We start from the raw sequence: 24110 nt of genomic DNA, 5'->3' as shown, positions 1-24110 counted from the left end.
GATTCTAACCCTGCCTTTGTCACCCTTTACTTGTGCTTCTCATCGGTCTTGAACGATTTTTGTTTCTTCCGTCATCCATCTCAATTGTCTTTCTTTTTTACTTTCGGCATTGTCTTTTCACATTCTTCCCATATTTCTAGCTTTAGCATACAGTTATCCTGGTTCTTGGTCAATTACGTTTAATTGAACAAATCTGTTTTGTATATGGACTTTAAATTCATCGGGAATGCTATTTTCATTATATTTTGGCACTATGATTTTTTCAGTGTTCTTCGGATTTATTCTAATGTTTGATATGAACAGTACGTGGTCAGTACCCCAATCTGTTGCTGGTCTTGTTTTGGCAGAGATAGTACGTCTTCTCCATCTCCTGCTTCCAATTACACAGTCTATTAGATTTCTATATTGGCCATCTGGTGATGTCCATATATACAAGTGTCTGTTTGGTTGTTTGAACCATGTGTTTGCAATGGACAAGTTGTTGGCTTCACAGGAATCCACAAGCTGATCTCCTGCTTCATCTCTGACGCTTGGTCCAGATTTTTCAGTGACGTTTGGTTCTGCTTTATATCCTACTTTTGTGCTCCCATCACACCTATAATTATCTTTTCCTTAATGATACGCGTTTAAATTTTCTTCATGTCTTTTTATGGCTTGATAGTTCATTTGGTTTTAGCGCCAAATGATATTTCGTTGTCTGGATGGACCACAGTTTATCCATTCACCTACTGAAGGACATCTTGGTTGCTTCCAAGTTTTGGCAATTATGAACGAAACTGCTCTAAACATCTCGTGCAGGTTTCTGTGCGCACATATGTTTTCAACTCCTCTGGGTAAATACCACGAAGCACAATTGCTGGATCATGTACTAAGAGTATGTTTAGTTTGATGAGAAACCAAAGTGGCCGTGCCATTTTGCATTGTATGAAAGTTCCTGTTGCTCCACATCCTCACCAGCATTTGGTGTTGCTATTGTTTTAATTTTGGCCCTTCTGATAGGTGTCTAGTGGTATCTCATTGTTTTAGTTTGCATTTCTCTGATAACATGACATGGAGCATCTTTTCATAAGCTTATTTACCATCCATGTATCTTCTTTCATGAGTTGTCTGTTAAGATCTTTAGCCCATTTTCTAATTGGATGGTTTGTTTCTTATTGTTGAGTTTTCAGAGTTCTGAGCATATTTTAGATAACAGTTCTTTATCTGATATGTTTTTTGCAAATATTTCCTCCTAGTCTGTGGCTTGTCTTTTAATTCTCCTGATATTGACTTTCAAAGAGTGAGACTTTTGATTTTAATGAAGTTCAACTTATAAATTCTTTCTTTCATGGATCATGTATTTGGCATTCTATCTAAAAAAGCATCACTATACCCAAGGGCATTTTCTCCTAGGAGTTTTATAGTTTTGCATTTTATATTAAGATCTATGATTCATTGTGTGTTAATTTCTGTAGCTCTCTGATTTTTCACCTCTTTATTTCCTTCTTGCCATTCCTGTAAGAGAGGAGGGTTTGTACAATAAGCCTAAGTCCTACATGTGAATACCAGTTCCACTGCTAACAAGATAGGCACCTCTGGACAAGATAAATGATATTTGTGGTTATCGAAGGGTTCGTGGCTCTTGCAAGACTAACAGCCCTGGTTTGGCACTAGGTTTACAAGGTAACCTTGGTTTCCAAACTGTAGAATGAGACTTAGCGGCTTCATCAATTAGGTTTATTCTGCATGTGGAGAAACAATTACTGTCATGGAGGCTTCATAACCAACTTTCTCCCATCTGGTAAGGACTGTGCTTCAAGTTGATGGACTGTTCTCATGAATTCTGCCTTGTCTAAGCAGGAGACCTCGCTGACTCACGATCTACAAGGAAGGAAAAGGAAAACAGAATTAGTGTTTCCAGAGGCCAGTGTGTGAATGGCTTGTCTTTCTGGGAAGTGTTTGGTCTGTATCCTTTCCAACCGGAATTATCTCACTGAGTAAGAGGATTCTTCTCATTAACTTTCTGTCGACAGACCTTAGGTCAGGGGTTCTCACCTTCACAGTGGATCAGAGCCACTTCTAAGAACTTTGAGAAAATTTAGATCCTTGCACTATATTATTGTCCAAAGAGCCAAATTCAGTTGATCTGTGGTGGGGCTCAAAAACTGGTATTTTACAGAAAACACCCCTAAGTTAATTTTCATAGAAAACACTCTAGGTAGAGCGCATGAACACTAAACTTAATCAATACTTTTGTTGTATTGACAGCATCTTGCAGTAGAAACATTTCTGATGGAGACAGAATGGCAAAACCTTGCTCTGCCCTGGCATCTAGAAAACCCAGAGTCCTGGTTGTCCCTGGTGCCACTGTACCCCCACCCACCTCCACTTCACTCATTCTGGGAGCAGAGGCTGCGAGGCTTTCAACTCCTTTTAGAAGCGCATTGAATAGCCCAAAAGTCAGAGATGAACTTCCAAGAATTCCCAACCTGGGATCATTTTTCTGACCACACGTTGAAGAGACATCATTTTCACGGTTGACTTCCAAGGAGTGGACTGCCTGCCTCTTCCCTCTCCTGTCTTTCCAAACCTATATTTCTTTTTCAGATGTGTCATTTGGCTCCTGGCAGGGGAGGAAAATCTCTCCTAGGCTGGAACACAGGCACCCCACCTTCCGCAAGGAGCAAGTCTACTTTTCAAGGCAAGCCTTCCCTGTCCTGCTGGGAAGGCTCTAAGAATGGGAACTTCTACTTCTTTTTTTTTTCCTGTGGCCTTTGATTTATTCTATGATTTTAATGGATGACCAAGATTTTTTCAGATCTGGCCACAAAAGCATCTGTAGAGGTAGGTGAGAGCTTTTATTAGAGGGGATGTGAGTAGAAGAGAAAGAAGCCAGAATAAAGGAAGTTTAGGGGAGTCTGAGAGCATGGCCACTACAAAGCTACAAGGGGCACTGTCCTAGTGTGCAGGAGCTACCCGGCAGCGAGAATCATGGTCAGCTGACTGCTCCAGCCTCAAGAGCTACAAATGTCCCAGCACTTGCCCATGTCCTTGCCCTGGGTCTTCGCCTCTTCAGTCTCCCTTTCTCCCTGATAGTGAGTCTTTTACTAAGGACCCTCTCCATGGCCACTCAACCCCCAGGGATCCAGCTATCTTCAGTTGGGATTGGCCAGCTCTACTGTGGGGTCCACCTTCTTTAAGAATCCCTAGCTCTCATCTTAGAATCTTGTGTCTCAGTTTTATAGACTAAGAAGTACCATACACTGGGTGGATTAGAACAACAGAAATCTATCGTCTCACAGTTCTGGAGGCTAGAAGCCCCAAATCAAGCTGTCAGCAGGCCCATGCTCTCTCTAAAGTACGCAGGGGAAGGATACTTCCTCGCCTCCTCTAGTTTTTTGTAGCTCCAGACGTTGCTCGGCTTGTGGCGGTGTAACTCCAATCTCGGTCTCCAGCCTCACATGGCCTTTTCCTTGCATCTCTGTCTTTTCGAAAGAACACCAGCCATATTGGAGTAGGGCTCCATCCTACTCCAGTATGACCTCATCTTAACTAATTACATCTGCAATGGTCTTATTTCCAAATAAGATCACATTCTGAGGTCCTAGGGGTTGGGGCTTCAACATCCCTATTTTGCGAGGGGAATACAATTTAACCATAACACCTGGGATGAGGAGGAGTTTGAATTGGAAAATCCTGAGCCCTGAGGCTGAGCTAACAGGACAATCTTCCTTCCTTCCTTCCTTCCTTCCTTCCCCTTCCTTCCTTCCTTCCTTCCTTCCTTCCTTCTTTCCTTCCTTCCCTCCCTTTCTCCTACCTTCCTTCTTCCCTTTCCCTCCCCTCCCAAACGTTCTCTTGTTCCTTTCCCCTCCTCTCCCCTGTTCCCACTGTTCCCTCTTTCCATTACACTTGCCCCCCTCCTCCATCTGTCCATCTGTCCATCTGTCCATCTCCTTAGGAGGCCCCCAGTGAGATGCACCAATGAGGAGTGTCAGGCTGTCCAGAATGGCACTAGCTAGACACAGCTCGTAGACAGCTCCAGGCCCTAGGGAAGGGGGAGGAGGCCATTCTCAACCTGAATGTCCTTCTGCTTTGCAAACCTTGTCTCCGCTGCCATATTTAGCAGCAGCTTAACTTGTAGGGACACTGCCCTGGCCCTCACTCTGTCATCCCAGACCTGCAGGCGATGCCGCAGCTCTCCCTCCCTGCTGTCACAGGACACCCGCTGCCCTGCTGACAGCCAGCCTGCTTTCCTGACATTGTGAGGCATCTGCCTGGACAGCGGAGGACAGAGCTGCAGTTACTGTGGAAACTCGAGTGCCTGTGGGGACTCTAACGAAACACCGATCAATCACTAGAAAGGAGGCCCTGGGCGAGATGTCAGGTTTAGGGATAGTGGTCAACATTCTGCGTTAGGTCTTGCCTACAGCCCGTGGGATGTCACACACTCACCATCACAGGGCTCCAACTTGCTTTCCCTGCGGTGAATCACAAAACCCGGTTACCTGCTTGAAACGGTGATAAGGGGCAACATGAGAAGCAAAAATGCAAACTAACATTTGAATGAATTCCTTTGCCAACCACATGGGAGCTTCTATTTTGCTATCCATGGGGGTCGATGTCGTTCCTGTAGAAAGGGTGTGATGGAGAGAGAGATGGAGGAGAGGAAGATGCCTGCTTCCTCGGTAGAGAAACAGATGCAGGAAAGAAACAGAAGTTTCGACGCGAGGCATTTTGAGTCTTACAGCCCCAGTGGTACCACCCAGGGCCCAGGAGAGGCACTGTGGGAGGAGGCCCATCTCCAACTCCCTCTACCCCTTGATTTTGCCCACGTAGTGGCGTAGCTCAGGACCTCTGAAGGTTTTGTCTGCCCTGAGCAAAGGACTTTGGGACCAGGCATTTGTGGTCAATGTGTCAGTTCATCAAAGACATTTCCTTCCTGCATGCTGATGAATGGTTATGAAGCCTTTGGAAGTGCCACAGAGAGGTCCCAGGGCTAAAGGCTACGAGTTCGTTCTTTTTACTTTGCAAAATATTCACAATGGCGGTTATTGGCTATAGCACCTTATCTAGGGATTTTTGACAACATGCAATTTTTGCTTATTGATTCATAGGGATGTATCGTCTACTGTTTACTGAGCATGGTTCCCCAGGATCCACTCTCTCTTCCTCCTGGTAGGTCCAGCACAGCCCAGCTGGAATGTATTTCCCAGCTTCCCCTGCAGCCGGCCCTGGCCATGTGACCAAGTTCCAGCACACAGGATGTTGCGCAAGTGATGTGTGCCACCCCCACGGTCCAGTCCTGCCCTTCAGGGAAGCTGCTTGCCTTCCGCACCTCTTATCCTGGCTGAAAGGTGGACTTGGGGATAGCGAACCATTTTTATTAAAAATGAGAGCGGAGCAGAGAGAAGAAACGAACCCCCCCCCCCCGGCTCACCTGGTGGATCAAAGCTGCTGTACTCCCTGCCCCTCAGACTGCCCCGGACCACTCACACTTTAAATGAGAGAAAGATGAACCTCTGTCTTATTTAAGTCACTCTTATTTTCGTTTTTGTCAAAGCAGCCAAACCAATATGTCTTGACAGGATCAATAAGTAATTTGCTTTTCCTCATGCCCTTTTATCCGTTTCTGAAAAACATGAGTTAAACTTGAACTTACCCTTTCTTGTTGAAATGTCTGCTCACGTTACCTGTTTTTATCCTGATAACCAACACAATCTGCCACTTTCCCCCACAGAGTTTCTTTTATCCAGGAAGATGGCCCAGACCTTTTAAAAAAAAAAACATTCAGAATCTCAAACAGCCAATGGAAAGGTCACATCGGATGGTTGCAGTCCAGAGAGGGACCCAGAACCTTGCTTTTGGGACTCGTGGGAAGCCCCCGCAGGCTCTGTGACCTTGTGTCCCAGGTGTCTATGACAATTTTAATTCAAAATATTCTGGCCTAGTTCACCTACGTATTTTGTAAGTGTGTGGGCCACGGTTTTCGTGGAGAAATGCGGCCATAGTCCCTGTGGGCCCTTCAGCTGAAGGCCACCCCTTTGTGTCATTTTGCCCTTCTGGTCCTCTTACGGTCAAGCCCAGGAGGTATAAACTCAGAAGACTGAGGATAGCTCCCTCTGAGCCATGCCCCCTGGCCTGCTCCCTGACTTATTTTTTCTATTCTAAGACTTGAACTGATCTGCACTTATCTGCAGAGAAGTGCTTCTTCTGCTGCTGCTGCTGCTGCATCTACTATTTTTTTTTTTTTTTTTTTTAGAAATTAAGCTCTTTTAGAGATTAAAGTTTGGCTCCCCCAGCTTCTTTACAAACTCACGATATTAAAATTGGGTCAGAGAAAAATAGTTGCTCCATTTTCTAACCAGACAGTAGCTTCAGGCAGCGCCAGACCCTCCTCCTCCTTCTGGACAGGCACCTCTGCAACCTTGCCTCTCCCGGGTCAGGGGCACTCACTTTTGCCACCTCCCAGCTGAAGCTCCTCTGTCCCCTTTCCCTTGTCATCACTAATTTATGTTATTGGCCTCCAGGGGGCTTTTCTCTGCTTCCTCTTCCCTTCTGTTTCTTCTTCCTCCCTCGGGATACATTAGAATCAAGGGCAAGGACGTTTTAGTGGGTCATGGTGCTCGGGGTGGAATTTTTTATCTGTCCTCAAGGATTTAATGCTTTGAGACTGTCATGGATGGTATCATTATTGAGAAATATTTGCTGGCCCTTCTCGCAGGAGAGGGTCCTCTGCTGCTCTCTTCCTATCCCCAGCATCAGGATTGACAAGCAAAAGTCATGTGACATGTGTCGTCTCCAGGCAAAAGCTTTAAGAACCAGTATATGGCTTCCTGTGTGTTTTTTCCCTCTTCCACAAGGTAAACAATGGTTCAGAAGGAGATTACATCCACCGCCTAGACTCCTAAGAAGATGACACAAACAGGGACAGTCAACCCGTGATGGACATGTGGCTTGAGCAAGAAATAGACCTTTGTGGCTGTAAATCACTGTGTGTTGGGGATTGTTGTCACTGCAGCATAGTTTAGTCTTTTTTTAAGTGTTCCAGAACATTTTGGAAATGGGCTCAGATACTTTCCTTTCTATGAAGCTATGGTTACCTTGTTTTGGATTAGGCATGCAAGGAGCGAGGGGCGTCATGAGAAGATGTTGTGGATAGATGAGTCTACCTCTGCTTTACACCTTAGAAAGTGTCACCCCCCCCCCCCATTATAGCCTTGATGTGACCTTGATGTCATTAGTTTCCACGAGCCCTCTATTATGATCACCTTAAGGTAGGGCACAAGCTCCCTTCCTAGACCCCCCCCAAAGAGGCCATTACACCAAAAGAGAACAAAATAGATTTTAGTAAAGAATTCGCAGGGAAGATGGACAGGTTTACATCACACAGCTCAACGTCAGCCATACATTCTCGTCTTCGGCAATTCTGCACGACACAGTGCGCTCTGGAGCCCAAATGGGTTCATATGCCATCTTTCCTACTTACTGTGTGCTCTTCGGCAAGTTACCTGAATTCTATGGCTGAGCTTTCTCCTCTGTACCCGGGGGACAATAATACTTCCTGTTTACAAGGGTCGTTACTATTAGTCTCTGAAAAGCATGAAAGTTAGGCTCGATCTGCCCTATTTTTGGTTGAAAGCCTGTCTTATCCTACACCTGCTTTTTTTCCTAGTAACATGAGAAATCTATGTAAAATGAGGCTGAATGGGAATGCGATGCCTGACATACAGTACATACACAATAATGTTTGTTATCACTACCATTGTTTCTGTTACTTCAAAGTCTTCATTAGATATGCTTGCTTTCCTAAGTCGCTTCCTCCCACCACGTTGTTGGTAAATGTGTCTTTCCTTTGACCACCGCTCCCAGAGCATCCAGCCTGATGGGGTCCAGTCTCCACCCTTCCAGACGACAGCTCTCTCACTCCTTGGTTCCCTCGCGTATTGGGGATCCCGGGCTTCGTTCTCTCTTCTTCTCATGTTCTCTCTCTCTGTACCAGCCGTTCCATCCTTGAAGATATTATTTGCAAAAAAAAACTGCCCGGAACCCAAAGTGAAACTCCTTTCCCAGGAGAAAGAGAAATTACACCCCACAACCCTCAGCACCAGCAGTGGACGCTGGACTCTCTCACAGCCCCCAGTCTCCCGAGCTAGATTTTCTCACTGACCCTGCCACCGAAGGCAGCCAGACATGGAAGAAGTTCCCCTAGCATCCGCCAGAGCTCACCAGCTAAGTGGAAGGGGATGCTCACTCCATTTTTCGCCACCTTGAGTTATTAGGCACTGTCTCATCCTGAGTCAGATCTACTCTCTTAAAAATTCCCCCCTCCCTCTTCTAATACATTTTCCGGAGTAACACGATCGAGACTGCTCCCTTCTCTACATGACAGCGCGTTAATATTTAAAAGCAGCTGTTCTTTTATTTTTTTTCAGTCTCCAATTCCCTGGGCTAAATATATTCAGTTCTTTCATCCATTATTCCTACAGGATGGTTCCGAATTCCTCACCATTCAGAATGTCCTGATTTGAGTACTCTCAGATTGTTAATACCCCCCTTACAAGGAGGCCCCCGGAAACCGAACCCACTGCAGAACTGAGAGAGCGGCAGGCGGCATAGAATGCGGACACCCCCGGCTGTGGACTGGCCCTCCGGGGTGAGGGCTGCGTCCATTTTCCTTAGGAACTGGGTCGCCCAGGTGGCTCATTTGGACTGTGTCTTCCCGTATAAGCCGCTGCCGGTTATGGTTTCCTACCTTCCGAAAGTAAACAAGAGATTTTATTTTTGAACCCAAATTGAGGCTTTTATGTGATTTACTATTTAAACTCATCTTAATCCCTTCAAAAGGAAATTCTATTCAAATTCAACATACTCCCTTTTCAATGGCATTATCTCACACTTTCCACTTCATGCCACCTTCAAATCTGAAAACAAACTAGCAAAAAAAAATCCCTCTTACACATTTGTCCGAGAAAAATGCTGAAAAGAAATTCTGTCGGAAACAGAAAAAAGGCATTGAGTTGCCCATGAAAGAGAATTCTCCAGAAGATCATCAGTTGAAGAGGTGTCCTGCTACACTAATCATTAACAAATTTTAAGCAGGTGTCTTGGAAATTAGAAAAAAAATGTGATCATCTTTAGTCAACCAAGTGGTTAATGTAAGCAGCTATAAAATGCACTGAGTAAGATTACGTCTCATCCACCATGAAGATATCATGCCTTGTCAAGCTTTGTGGAAATTAAATCATGTGAAGGATCAGTCTCCTGAATTTTAAAACTAATACCCTAGAAAGAAAAAAAGCTAATGAGGTTAGTTCATTTTTAGGAATACATGCTATTCATCATTAGCATCTTATTTCTGGGTGTTTTCAAAGGTAGCTTTTCTTGTGAGTCAGCAGAGGTAAAAATGAAGTAGTTCAGAAAAATGATGGTTAGAGCACGTTCCTCCCCTCCCCTCCCCCCCTCTCTCTTTCTCTCTCTCTCTCTCCTTCCCCCTTCTTTTTTTCTTATCTCTCTATTAGATGATTATCTATAATTCATCTTTCATTTCTCTAACTTCCAATCATAACTTATCACTCTGGAATAACCAGTGTTACCATTTTCAAAAGTAATCAGAGCCCCATAGGGGGAAAGGTAATGCACTGATTCCTAGTGATCACTAAATTTTAAAATGTCCACAAATCACTTGTTTTATATTTAAATCCGGTGAGAGTATCTTAACCGCTGGGCGCGTTGACTGGTTCAGTGGTGGGAATATGACTCAAGCCTGATGAATCAGTCAATTCAGAAACTTTTGCTGGAGCTATTTAGAACTATTTATTCCTTTTTTCCCCCCTGTAATTGCTAAACTTGGAGGATATAAACCTGAGGTGTCTTCACCATCACGTGAAGAGAACCCGTCTGGAATGACATTAACACGGAGGCAAGCAGAGAAACAGAGGAGTGACTACTAACACCCTGATCTGGATCTTTCTGAAAACAGAACCTCACTTGGACTTTTCAGTTACAAACGACAGTAATTCCCCTGTTTTGGCTAAGCCCCTGACTTTTTTAAATTAATGTGTATGTCATGTTTTACCTCCCTCACCCCCAGCCAGTATATACATTTAAGGCTCTGAATGTCCCTCTAAGCATGGCTTTAGCTGCATCCCATAAGCTTGACTGTGCCACAACTTGTTTAGCATTCAGCTCAAAATTTTCTCATATCCATTGTCGTTTCTCATTGGATCCATGGGTTATTTAAAAGTATGTTGTTTAATTTTCAAACATTCGGGGATTTTCTGGATATCTCTTTGCTATTATTTCCAAGTCCTACTAGTCTGTACATATGTGCACAGACTCTCATTTTCCTCGACAAGTATTATGGGAACTTGACAGAGGTGTCTTTCTTACACGTGCTCACGAATAAGTTCTCCCCCGTCAGGTGCCACCCCGCTCCTACCATATCATGATGAAAATTCGCAATATAGTTTGTTAACTGCTGGTTCTCTCTCATGAGATCAGGGGCCTGGAACCCTCTAGATGTAAAGCTATGCCTCACTCAGTACTGAGGAAGAATATCCTTAGACAAATTTAGTTTGTCTGTCCAACATCCTTTCCTCGGAGGAACTATACGCTTCTACTCTTCTAAATAGTTCTTCTAAATAGTTCTAGTGAGGTTGTCAATCCCCCCCCAACGATTCCTTCTGCAACATGGACATGTGACTTAAGATGGCCAATCAAAGTCTTCCTTAGGAATGTTCTGTTCAATATCTACCTATTGCTATCTTCTTCAACTGCAAGGTTATGAGGGTGGGGCCGGCAGGGCCCATGTAGACAGCCCCATGGGAAAGGCCTGCTGAAAGAATGAAGTTAAACTAAGACGAGCAGAGCTGAGAAATGGAATGAAAGATAGGAGAAATCTCTGCTAACATCATTTGAGCTCTTAGACCTATTTGAAACTGGAATCTCCCCTATTCTCTCTATTTTCATGAACCCACAAATTTCCTTATTGCTTTTTTTTTTTTTAATTTGGATGGTGGTTTTGTCATATAATACCAAAAGGGCCCTCTCTTACTTGTAGTGGGTTGAATGGTAACCCTCCCCACAAATATGTCCACGTCTTGGTCCCTGAAATCTATGAATATGACCTTATTTGAAGAAAGGGTCTTTGAAGATTTAATTAAGGATCTCGAGATGAGATCGTCCTAGATTATCCGGGGTAGCCCTAAACCTAACGGCCAGTATTCTAATGAGACATTCAAGAGACAGGAGGAGAGAGTCACGTGAAGACGGAGGTGCAGCTTGGAGCGATGATGCCACAAGCCCTGGAATCCCAGCAGCCACCAGGAGCTGGGAAGGAAACACACAGAATCTCTCCTAGAGCTTCTAGAAGCAACCGGCTCACCTGACACCTTGATTTTGAACTTCTGGCCTCTAGAACTGTGAGAATGAATCTCCATTGTTTTAAATCGCCAAGTTTGTGGTAATTCATCCTGGCAGCCTCGGGGAATCGCTGTAGTTTTCCGCTTTTGTATCGACTCAGAGAGATAACTGAGGAGGAGAGTTATCTGGGCCTTGGTGATGTCATTGTTTCAAACAACGGAGACTGAGCTCGCAGATGCCATGCTGTATTGCAGATTGCTCTTTCCTCTGATGAACACATTTTTTCACTGGCTTAGTCTGACCATGCCTGCCTCATTCTTCATTCAGAATGTGTTATCTCCTAGGAGTTCCCATTAAAGATAGGTTCCCGGTGAGTCGGTCCTCCTTTTCCCCTCCTTTTCATAGGGGACTGTTACCAACTCAGGCATTCCAGTTGTTTAGAACAAGATTTAAATTCCAGATTCCTGTGAGACCATGGACAAATTTCTTTGCATTTTGAATCTCCAATTTCTCCCATTGTAAAATGGGCAACTCTAACTTGCTGGGTACTATAAAGACCAGATGGTACATGCAAAGCACAGAGAAGTGACCTGGTCCATGGAGGCTGGAAGTCTGAGATCAAGGTGCCAGCATGGTCAGGTTTTTGGTGAGGGCCCTCTTCCTGGCTTGCAGATGACTGCCTTGTCACTATGTTCTCACATGGCATAGGAAGAGAGAGAGAGGGAGGTAGAGAGAGAGAGAGAGACAGAGAGACAGAGGGACAGAGAGAAGGAGGGAGGAAAGGGCACTAATTATAAGGGCACTAATTTCATCATGAGGTCTCCACTCTTATGACCTAATCACCTCCCAAAGGCATCACATCACGTTGGGGAATTGAGCTTCAATATAAGAATTTCGGAGGGACGTATACATTCAATCCATAGTATTATGGTATGTTGCTAGATATACTTGAAACCCAGCTTAAGATTTTGTTCAGATACTGAGCAGCAATGTGTTCAGAGAAGGTGTACCCAACCTCATGGGAGTAAATCATGATTTGACAAGGATGGTTTAGATGTGGGCATGGGACCCAGTTTGGGCCAGTGAGATGACAGGAAAGTCTGTTGGGGTTTTCTGGGAGATTTTCTCCCTGATAAAAACAGGCACACAAAAAGGGACCCAGTCATGTTTTGTGCTTTGTGGCTGTGGTGTAAAGGTGTGGTGCATAGAGGACTGGCAGCCATCTTGAGACCATGAGGCAAAAGCCTAGAAAATCTCAGCGGGCGAGCATAGAGCTCTGATGTCAACGAGGTGCTGAGTAAACCAACTCTGTAAATGCTGACCTCGAAACCTCTTGATATGTAAGATAATAAACCCTGAGTGTCTAAGCCACTTTTGCAGCCGAAATCCTCTTTAAATGTCATGGGAGGACTCTGCATATCGTGTAGCTGTTCTTGTTAGCGATACACAATTTTTAGGCTTAATACGGTTCCACGACAGCTCTTACTATTAGTGACTCTCCTCAATGCAGAAACCCAATAGGGTTTCATTCTCAGTGTTCTCTCTTCTATTGCAACATTTCCCATCTTTTTTTTTGGGGGGGGGAGGGGGGACTTTTTCTACCAAAATCACTCACCCCATAAATCTCAGCGCATGGCGATCGATTTCTGCATAGAAATCTTTTTCACATTAAAATCTAATCACAGCATGAGCAGGAGTGAGTGCAACTTTCCAAAACTACGGCTGAATCGGACAGTCAGGAGCTGCGTCACTGGGGTGCTGACGCCTGTTCATCTTTGATGGCGAGCTTTGTCTGATTTCCGTTCAGTCTCCCCCACGTTAGTTCCCTTGAACAGAAGCCACATTCTTCCCGCCTCGCGTTAGCCACAGGCAGGCCTCCCTGAAAGGGGCTCAAGAGCCCGGGCTGTGGGGTGACTGATGGTGACCGATTTGAAGGAGGCTGAGGGGAAACCCCTGTTCTGCCATGCGTAAATCCTCTCCGCTCTGCCCAGTGCAGTCACCACGGGGTCACTCTCCCTTTGTTCAAGGAAAGCCCAAGAAAACATGTTCTGATAGATTCCGAGTTAACCCTTCACCTCCAGGCTGAAGACTGGACTGGTCCGAATGGCATGAGGCCAAGTGTGTCTCTTCCTCACCTTCCCTCGCTCCATCCTCCTCTCCTTCTCACCTTCCCTGTCCCAGGCCATGCACATGGAAAGCAGAGAGAGTTTTAAGACCAGAAATCACCTGAATGAATCCTGTCACTCCCTAGCTCAAAACACTTTAGCGCTTCCTCTCTTGCTTGAAATAAAATACGAAGTTCTCACACAGTGCATGTCGCCCTACCAGCTCCCTTCCAACTCCCTTCACAGGTACACACCCCTGGTCCCCTGGAGGTTTCTCAGTCTCCAAACCCATTCCTAGCCCTTAGCATTTGCCACGCCCTAGATCCTGGCACAGCTGTCTCCCTCGCTTCAGGTGGGCCCCTGTGTAAGTGCCATCTTTCCAGACAGACCTTCCCTGACCACCTAAGTTAAAACCCTGGCCACTCTCTGGCTCCTTACTTTGACTCTCATTTTTTTTTTTTCTTTTTACTTAAGGGAGTGGAGAGAATATGAACATATTTCTACATAATTTTTTGTTGACACATAATTGACATATAACATTGTATTAATTTCAAGTATAGAATAACATAATGATTTTGATATTTTTATATACTGGGAAATGGTCACTACTAGGTCTAGCTAACATCCACCACCTCATATAATTACAATATATTTTTTTGTGTGATGAGAACTTTCAAGATCTATTCTCTTAATAACTCTCAAATATACAAACCAGTATTGTTAACTATAGTGACCACAGTATGCATTATATCTTCATCCTTGAGTCTTTTTAAAAGTCATATTTATTGAGGGATAACTTACATACAATAATATTTACTCTTTAGGGGTGTACAGTTTCTGACTGTTGCACGGCCAATGTAAATGGCTGTGCAACCACCACCACGATCAATGTGGAGAATATTTCTAGTATACCGAGAAGTTTCCTCATGTCCCTAGGCAGTCAGTACCCTCCTTCACCCTAAATCCCCGGAAACCACGGGTCTGATTTTGTCCCTGCACCTTTGCCTTTTTCAGAATGTCATATCAATGGACTCTTACAGTATGTAGCCTTTTGCGAATGGCTTTTTTCACTCAGCATAACAATTTTGAGAGTCATCTTTGGTCTATGTAACCATAGTTCATTGCATTTATTGCTGCGTAGTATTTTATGAATTCCATGAAATGAAGGTACCACAATTTGTTTAACCATTCACCTATTGAAAGGCATTTTGATTGCTCCCCATTTCCGGCCATTACAAATAAAGCTGCTATAAACAATTGTGTATGGATTTTTGTGTAGTCATGTCTCATTTCTCTAGGAGAAATGCTCAAGAGGGCAATTGCTAGGTCATGTGGAAAATGAATGTTTAGTTCTGTTATTTTTTTTTTTTTGACTGACAAACTACTTTCCAAAGTATCCATACCATTTTAAATGTTAATATTGATAAAGGCCAATTTACTAATATTTTATGGATCATAAAATAATATTTATGGGAAATATTATTTCACGTCCAGAAACGTCGCCTAACCACAGTTCACAGAGACTTTTCCCTTATGTTTTCTTCTAAAAGTTTTACAATTTTACGTTTTAAACTTAGATCTACGGTTGATTTTCAGTTGGTTTTTTGAATAAAATAGGAGGCTTAAGTCAAGGTACATTTTTGTTGTTCATGGATGTCCAGTTGTTGTAACGTCCTTTGTTGAAAACACTTTCTCTTTTGAATTGCCTTTGCATCTTTGTCAAAAAACATTTGGCCATATTCGCGTAGGCCTGTGTCTGGGCTATTTAGTTCCATTGATCTATGTACCTATCTTTTCATCGATACCATATTTTCTTAATCTTTATAGTAAGGTTTAAAATCAGGTAGCATGATTTCTCCAAATTCATTGTTCTTTTTCAAACTCATTCTGCTATTCTCATTTTTGCCTTGCCACATAAGTTTCGGAATCAGCTTGTCTATATTTACAAACATAATCCTCCTGTGACTCTGATTGGAATCGTATTAACTCTATAGATGAATCTGAGAACTGACATCTTTGCTATGCTGAGTTTTTCAAGCTATAAGCATGGTATGTCTTTCCATTTATGTGGGTCTTTTTTGGTTTCTGTTATGAGTTTTTGTGTGTGTGTGGTTTTCAACATAAAGATCCTAGACAAATTTAATTATATATATGCCTTGATATTTCTTTTAGGGGTGAAAGAAGCTATTATAGAATTTCTTAATTTTTAAATTTTAATTTCAATTGTATACTACTAGTATATAAAATGTGATTGGCTTTTTGTATATGTGTTGACCTGTGCGTCCTGTAATTGCCATTTATTAGATTTAAGAAGCCTTTACCTAGTTTGCTGAGAGTTTTACAAACCATGAATGGATGTTGAATTTTCCCAAATGCTTTTTCTAAATCAATCGATATGATCATGTGGTTTTTCTTCTTTAGACTGTTAATATGGTGGAGTGTTTTGATTTCCTAATATTGGACATCCTTGAATTCCCAGGATAAATTCTACTTAATTGTGATATATTATTTTTTTTGCTTATTATTAGATTCAATTTGTTAACGTTGTATCATGATTTTTGCCTTTATGTTCATGAAGACTATTTGTGTATAGTTCCTTTTTTCTTGTGCTATCTTTGTCCTTTTTTAGTATCAGGGTAATGCCGGAAAACGTTCCGTCTTTTTGTTTTATTTTTCTTCCTAATATTTGTATACTGGTATCTCTTAGATTAGTTTCCTGAGCGTGAAGACCTTGTCCCCTTTGGTCACCATCCTAGCCTAAGTGTCCAGAACAGTGCCTGGCACATAGTCAGCAATCAATAAATATCTGTTGCTGAATGAACGCATGAATGTACTTTGCCTGAGTCAAGCAAGAAAAATGGGGACTGAAGAGGAAAGACCAGAAGAATGTAGGGTGAGGACTTAAGCTTGCACTGAGCCTAGAAACGTGACAATACGGAAACGGCGTTGGAGACGACGAGCCGCAGTAGTGTAGGGGGAGCGACCGCCTTGGAGTCGCGCTGTCTGGGTGTGGGTCCTGCTCCTGCCACTCCCAGCTGTGTGTCCTTAGGCAACATGACAGCCTCTTGAGTTTTCATCTGCTCTCTGCCAAGTAGGGATGATGATAATATATATCTGGCAGAGCCGAGACAGGTGATGATGTATGCGACGTCCCTGGCAGAGTGTCAGCACTCAACAGATAGGAGACAGAGTACTAATAATAGTAGGCTCTTTACTGAGTAGCTTCTAGTAGTCTCCTCCACAACCAGACATGGATATGAGCTGGAAAAAGAGCCAGAACCGACTGCAAGGAACTGTGCGCAATTGCTCAGAACTGCTTGAGATCTGAGAAGTATGTATTTAATTTTTCTTCAGTTCACTTCAGGTAAGGGAGCAATAGTAATTAGAACAATACGAACTGACTCTGGCATTTTAACCATGTCTTCTCCCAGGGCCAATCCCTGCCGATATGACACCTTTAGTACAGCATCTTGGTCCTCGCCCAGACCCACATCTGCAGTAGGGCATCAGGCGACTGGCAGAGCCCACTTCTGCCTTCCTGCTAAAGAAGGGAGCTGGGAGGCAAACGAGGGCGAGGATGCAAATTCTCAGACTCAGAGACACTCAGTAAGAATGCTTGCGTTTCTCAGGTGAAAGCCGAAGCAGAGAAAGTTGGGAGACTAGGACATTGGAGCCAAGTATTTGATCATAGCTATCCGCCAGTTCTCGACAGAAGTAAAGGGCCTAAGAGAGTAAACCTGAAACGAGGCCACAATAAGAGTGTTCTTCTATCCCGAGATTCAAAATGGGTGCGACTGCAGGAGGATAGGGGTCGTGTAGGGAGGAGGCATGAGACAGAAAATCCACAAACCCACCCACGGGATTTCGTGAAATGTCATGCATGGCTCCATGATGCTATCACTCAGGAAGCTCCAGACCTGTGCTGCCACTCTGAGCTGCCACCAGCTGTCAAACAGACACCCCATCTTGGCCCTTGCCCTCACTGGATCCTCCTCACAGCTCTTGGCATCAACTCTAAGCATACAGACACATCTGTGCCAATATCCCAATACGCATAAGCAACGGCCAGCTACAGAGCAGAGAGTTAAGTGGTCACCGCAGATTTCAGCGAGACAGAAACATCGGAATGACTTCCCTGAACAAATGTGGCTGTGATGTAAGGAACTACCATTTTCGTGAGCAAAAGCACAACTAAAAATCAACATTACATCAGGCCTTTTTTAATTTCAGAAGGTGTTTATGTTCCCTCTGAGACCAAGCAATATCTTTTTATTTTGTTTAATTAGATACATGAAAGGAAAAATATAAGAAAATAGAGGTAACGAGGTTTCTGTAAGAAACAGGGCTTTCTCTCACTTAAAGTGTGGCTTGTGTCTCTGGCCTGATGTGTGACACTCTCCATGAGTGAAACGAGAACCATGGAGATTATTGTCCGTTGGACGGAAAGCCAGTGTGTAGCTGGTTCTGCTGAAATGGGCGGGCTCACTGTTCATAGTCTGGGAAGCAGGGTTAAGATCGCACTGGCCTGTTTGGATAAGAAGCGTCCTACGCTCTCACTCAGTGCCTTTTCCTGCGTGTGTATGTGTTAGACTGGGCTCCTGGGTCCATCCCAACTTGGTCCAAGTAAGATATATTTCTCCTCGTGTCCTATATACCTTCCCCTCTTTAATAATTTCTGACTGTTTAATAATTTCAGGGATGTTTGACTCCTACAGAGGGGATTATAGACAAGGGTATTGAAAGAAAGTACTTTGAGGGTCATGTGCGATTTACTGATTTTTCCCTTATGTTTTAAGGTTCTATCACATTCATTATGTCTAAGGCTGTATGTACTTAAATAGTTCCTCATTATTCTTTTCTAAATTATTATTATTATTTATGCCTACAGCACCTGGTCTTCCTAGGTGGTCTCCCATCCAAGTACTAACCAGGCCTGACCCTGCTTAGCTTCCGAGATCAGACATCAGGGTTGTTCAGGGTGGCCTGGCCGTAGACCATGGACCATGGCTCCACTGGGGCATGAACCCAGGACCTTCTGCATGTAAAGCAGACATGCTAACCGCTACGCTATGGAACCAATTTCTCATTATTCTTAACAATGATTTTCAGATACTTCTTCTTTTGATCAGCAGCAGAACTTGTTTTTCTTAAATGAAACGTTCCTCAGATACCCAGTATATAAAATAGATAAAAGCTCATCACAAGGCACAACGGAGAGACTGGGGACAGACGGATTTAAACCCTGCTGAAACTCTGCCAGAGCAAGAACTGAACGCAGGCAATGACGGGGACGCTGAGCTGAGCCTGGTCGCTTCCATGTTTGAATGAGCAGAAGGCCATAGAACAAGGAGGAAGGAAGGTCGGGAGAAAAGCCGACGCATTGCCTGCCACAGAACCTCCCCTCCAACCTGAACTCGAGGACAGCAGGTTCCCGCACAGGGGGGAGCCTCTCTGGAGCCACACCTCCCGTTCCCCTTAATCGCGCTGTCTCAACGTGGAGGGGCCCAGACACGTTTGCACATCTGGTTTTGATGACTGAAAACCCATCCAAGTCAGAGCGGGCCGAACTCCCCAGAAGAGCTTCCGCCCGCTCCCACCGCCTTCCTCTCGAGAAATCCTCCTTCTCTTCCCTTCCCGGGAAGAAGGGCAGTGCGCCTGTTCTCCACAGGAAATGTGCTCTCAATAATGTTCACCATCAAATGAAAACACGACTATCTCCTTGTTCAAGAGAATAAGAACCAGTCACAGTGAAGTCGAAAGTCCTGTTAAAGCAGAGTGTTTCCTCCCCCACTAGGCTGGCGCAAACTATCTTTTTGGAACCCATCACACTCTCTGAGAAAGGCAAGGGGTCCCACTGAGATCAAGGCTGTGGCCACAAGTCGACGGCAGGACCTCTACGAAGTGGGCTAAGCTCTCTGTGCCTGAGTCCTTTCACCTGTACAGCAGGGTTGGGCTCAAACATTCGGGGATTTCCGATAACAGCTCAAGCCTCAGGCCGTCAATTCCACCCTCCTTGAAGCATTTAGCTTTAAAGCTGTCAGAGAAGGAGCTCACATTCAAAGAGCCACCCAACTGCAAGGAACTGAGGCTGCTCCCAGTCTAAATCCCTACATATTGGGTACGATGGTCACTGTATTTGTCTACTTGGCTGGGCTAGAGCACCCCGTGATTTAACCAAACTCTAATCTAGGTGTTGCTGTGAAGGATTTTGTATATGCCGTTAACAGCTACAATCAGTTGGCTTTAACTAAGGGAGATGGGTGGGCCTCATTTAATCAGTTGAAGGCCTTAAGGGGAAAAACAGATTTTCTAAAGAAATTCTGCCTCAAGACTGTATCATAAAAATCCTACTTGAATTTCTAGTCTAATTTCCTTCCCTACAGATCTCAGACTTGATAGCTTCCCACAATTACGTGAACCAATTCCTTAAAATAAATCTCTTTACATAAGGTGAGTGGTCCTAGATCATGTATTCCTAAGAAACAAAGACAGGAATAGAACCCAAATCTCCTTGGACTCATAATTCATTCCTCTTCTTCTCACCAAGATACACAGCCCTTCAGTTTACTGTGCTGTAACCTAAAAACTTATTTAGAATGAACTTCACTTTCTGAAAACATTTAGATTGCCTCAGCTGAGCAGCATTTTTCACTGTGATCCATAGAAACGAAGACAACTTATGTTTCGACCCAATACATACCCAATACACGTGTGTGCACACAAACACGCTGAACGTGTCACAAAACAACCATTCCTAAGATGATATTTTTCAGATGTCACACATTCGATCATTTCTGTTCCATCTTACTTCATTTTTTAAAAATGCTAGTCATATCCATGAAGTCGCTTGTGTAAGCCAAAATCGCCCATTGTGGCAGATAGGTCTGGTGCCTGTCACACGCCTTCTTGAGCCGCCTCTGGTTTCAGCCACAGCTGTGCCGGAAAGTTCCCCGTGCGTACAGGCTCACTTCACTCAGGGCGTCCCACCCCGGGCATGCAGTGCTCAGCTTTCTGCTTTGAACTCCGGGGACTTGTGGTGGTCCCTTTGGCTCCCACAAAGGCACAGCCTGGAAGTGTGGGGGATTTCACGCACCCCAGACAGCAGTCCGCAGCCAGCAAGGAAAGAAGCCGGTGGATGGGTGACCTCTACCCTGCCAGCAGAACGTTTGGAGAGGCATTTGTGAGCTCCTCAGGAGGACTCCTCCCTCCTATGGAGGTCGAGCCCCCTGCCGTTGGCAGTGACCTTGATAATGCACCTTACATTAGCTTCTCCTCTTTCCCTACCTCACTCGCCCTGCTCCAAACTACTAGCTCCTGGGACCATTCTCAAATCAACAATCTGTCCCAAGTCTTGGCCTCAAGCTCTACTTTCAAGGACATCCCAGCCAAGACCCATCCACTCTCTTACTGCAGAAACCTACAACGCTCTTTAGTTGGTCACCAGATATTTGCTGGCATCTTCAGGGATGGCAGGAGCTCTTACTGCCTCAGCTAAGTCCTCCCATTTCTGGGCCAGACCGGGGAACAGAAGTGAGCCAGTGGCCATGCAGGACTTTCCATGGGTGAGCGCTATGCTAGAGGATTCTTTCACTCTCATTGCTAAGAAGTACTTTGTTTTATAAAACGTTAGAAACTGGCAAATTAATTTTTAGAACAGCTTTTTTTTTGAGATATTTACATGCCATACAATTCGCCCACTTAAAGTGTACAATTCAATGGTTTTTCATATATTCACAGAGTTCTGTGACTATCACTCCGATCAATTTTAGAGCATTTCTACCACTGAATAAGAAACCTCATACCCATGGGCAGTTAACCCCCAGTTCCCTCCAACCCCCCCCCCCCACCCGAACCAGCCCTAGGAGACCACAAATCTACTCTCTGTCTCTACAGATTTCCCTATTCCGGATATTTCAAATAAACGGACTCATATAGTACGTGGCCTTTTGTGTCTGGCTTCCTTCATTTACCATAACGTTTTCAAGGTTCGTCTACGTTGTAACACATGTCCGTGTTTCATTCCTTTTTATTCCCGAATAATATTTCGCCATATGGATACGTCCTGTCTTGTTCATCCATTTCTCACTTGATGGACATTTTGGTTGTTTCAAAAAGTAGTTTTTCACGCTGAACTAAACCCTGCCTCAGAATTCCATCTTACCTTTGACCTTCGAGGTTAACCCATGACAAACATCCTCCTCCTTCAAGTGGAAGCCTCTTTAATGTGTGAAGATTCTCCTCCCTCTAACGAGCTGCAGGTGGCCATGGGGTGAGGTGATATCTGGGCCACGCCCTCCCTCACCACATGGCTCACATTCCTCTGACAAACTCCAGCTTACCATACCTACCCTAAAAGTGCCATAGTCAGTGAAGAATATCATAGCAATTACTTACCCTTTATTCACTCATGTTATATTAATGATAAAATAACAAGCTGAATGGGAATCATACTAAAAGGCTTGTTCAAAAAAAGAGCACATTCAATTTTTTTTAAAAAAAGTGTTAACATGCTCTGAGAAAACTGAGTAAGAGTCAGCGGCAATAATAACGCCATTCCCTGGGGCAGGCTTTGAGAAGCGGCCGCATAATGCCTTCTCTCAGCTAGGTAAATGTGATCACGTAATGACTTTCAGGCAACAAAGAAGTTTGACAAGGATAAGCCTGCTACACAGGTGTCCAAGAGAATAAAGCGGGTGGGGAAGGAGGGAGGAGGTAAAGAGGACCCCACGACTCTCTGGTACTCCTTCTCAGAGGTGATCCTTCCGGCTTCATTATCTTTGCTTCAGGAGTTTGTCTTCCCAGGTCACAAAATGCCTCCTCCTCTGGTACAAGGGCCCAGCTTCAACGTGTCCCTTGGATCTCACACAGGGACTGCCCCAGCCTGCATGAAGTATGTGCTCATTAAACACTTCTAGAGACTAATAGACAGATGAGGGATGGATGGCTGGCTGGCTGGCTGGACAGATGGACAGATGAAGGGAGGGATAGAAACACACGACTATAATCAGAATCATCACCTCAGAGGTTAATCAAAAGCTTATCTCGAGAAGTAGCTGGTCTATTTCTTGGTGTGGCCCGTGTCTAGAGGCTCATCCTACTTCTTCAGATTGGTTAAGACAGGTACCTACCTCTTCCATGTACCTGGATGTGTGCCAGGCCTCTCAGCGGTCTGGGGGACAAACTGGGTTGCTTATCTCAATAATTCAGATAATGTCCATGGAAGGCTCTGTAACTAGAAAGCCCCATTTGGACGTGAATCATGTGGGACGGTGACACTATTGTTTCTTACTATGTGTGGGCACGGGAAGGCACTCGTTTGGCAGGCATCCTCTCTGCCTGCTGGTAATAGCTGCGGTCTGCCATGACCCCTCTCAGTGCTCTGTGGAAGCCAAGACAGAAAACTGAGGATTAAAGACTATCGGATGGTTATAGGGGACTTAAAAATGGGATTATCTTACCCAATTCCCTCTTTGTACAAATAAGGAAACTGAGGAGAGAGGGGAGGTGACTTCTCCAAGGTCACATGAGTAGTTAATAATTGATCCAGAACTGAGACCCTGGTTACATGATTCCTACTTTCTTCCCCCCAGGCTTCCTCTGTAACATCCTTGCTGGATCATTTCATACAGATTAGCATTCATCTCAAACACATGGCCATTAACCTTTAATGACAGCTTCCTGGCAACCCCAGCGGAGCACAGATGAGTGCTGTAAATTCTCTTCTGTTCCTTCTTTTGAGCTTGTTGACTCTGGGATCTCTTGGCTCCTTTCAAATTTATTTCTTCCTTTAGCTCCTGGTTTGGCCCAGTGGCAATGAGTTTGAGATTTGCCAGTGAGAAAGGGAGCCTCGGAGAGCCTTGGAGAAGCAAGTGGCGTCTCTGATGACGTGTGACCTCAACGTGGGACTTGGTGGGCTTAAAAAAGCGTCTTTGAATCACCCAGATTATTTCCCCTGGTAGAGATCTGGCCCAAAATATCCACAGACCATTCCCAGGGCACTTTTCAAAGCTTAGATGCTGCTAAGATAGTGATCTGAGTGGAAATGCAGCTGCTATTACGTAGTAAAGGTTGGCACTTTTCTGTCTTAGCAGATGAAACAGCACTTGGTTATTTGGGGAGGGAATAAGAATTCATCAAAATTATACCCATACTTACTCCTGAGGCTAACACTTTTTGCTCCAAGAAGTCTTCAAACTAGAGATGCGCCTCATTTCTGCCTCTGGTGGAGAGCAAGCGTTTGGGTTTAGGCATCAGAAGACTCGAACATTAGTCCCTAACTGTGGGCTGTTGGGTGGGTCACCCAACCTAATTGAGTTTTAGGTTCTTCATCTGTGAAGCAGAAATAGTAATAATAAGTCATGTCACAGGCCGATATTAGCACTAGCAAAAGAATGATTTAAATCAAAAATACTGCTAAAGAAAAAATTATTCAGTGACACTTGTTAAAACATGGTAAGGAAACGTTTATTCAAGTGGGGCCATGGCAATAGCTTACAGACCACTGCAATGAGGGGAAATTGGACTCAACTCTGAATATAACATGGGTAAGTAGAACTGTATAGCCAAGGAGCAGGGTGGGAGGTGGTCAGTGGATGGAAAATTACTTGAAGGAAACCTCAGGGTACAGGGGATTCTTGCTAAAGCAACCCAATGGGATTCTTGCTG

General features: G+C 44.3%; 1 pseudogene; it reads right to left on the bottom strand.

Moving 5' to 3' along the window:
* Positions 1-18324: 18324 nt before the first annotated feature.
* Positions 18325-18440, bottom strand: LOC118601882 (annotated as a pseudogene).
* Positions 18441-24110: the final 5670 nt, after the last annotated feature.

This window comes from Rousettus aegyptiacus, unplaced genomic scaffold (genome assembly GCF_014176215.1).
Source record: "Rousettus aegyptiacus isolate mRouAeg1 unplaced genomic scaffold, mRouAeg1.p scaffold_m13_p_4, whole genome shotgun sequence".
Taxonomy (NCBI): Eukaryota; Metazoa; Chordata; class Mammalia; order Chiroptera; family Pteropodidae; genus Rousettus; species Rousettus aegyptiacus.
The sequence above is the reverse complement of the archived record's forward strand: the minus strand, read 5'-3'. Positions and strand labels throughout refer to the sequence as shown.